This window comes from Solanum tuberosum, unplaced genomic scaffold (genome assembly GCF_000226075.1).
Source record: "Solanum tuberosum cultivar DM 1-3 516 R44 unplaced genomic scaffold, SolTub_3.0 scf00177, whole genome shotgun sequence".
Taxonomy (NCBI): Eukaryota; Viridiplantae; Streptophyta; class Magnoliopsida; order Solanales; family Solanaceae; genus Solanum; species Solanum tuberosum.
Window position 1 is genome coordinate 1,259,467 of NW_006239101.1, and position 638 is coordinate 1,260,104.

A 638-nucleotide genomic window follows, 5' to 3' on the forward strand; every position below is an offset into this window, starting at 1 on the left:
CAAAACTACTTTATATGTTCTCCTACTTCCCAACATTGTGCGGCCCAGGTTTCCTCCCTTCATGAACTTCAAAGAGCCAGTAAGATTCTTCGTTAACCTATTTCACCCACAATATTAGGCAAAGATAATCATAAGTAGGGAATCATAATTGCGGAAAATGCAAATAAGGTCTATTTGTCCTTTATCAAAACAATAAAAGTATGTTTGTCTCTTGTATAATTACATTAGTTACAATTAGGGGTGTACATGGCCGGGTTGGTTCGGGTTTTTCAAATATCATACCAAACCATTTGTGTCGGATTTTTAAATTTATAAACCAAACCAAACCAATAAAACTCGGGTTTTTCAACCTCGGGTATTTTCGGATTTTTTTGGGTTTTTCTGGTTTTTCCGATAAAGTATTCATACAAACATATAATTTACTTGTACTTCAAATATTTTTTTAGTTCTACCAAAGTACAACTATCTAAGATGTTTTTTAAAAATATAACACAATATAATATGATTAATGACACTAAAATATCCAACAAAAATAATAATAATGAAATCGCGTAAAACAAATATTGCAAATTAACAAGTCATAAAGAAAATGATCATAATTTAAAAGTACTAAATCATGCTAAAATAAGTTTAATAAG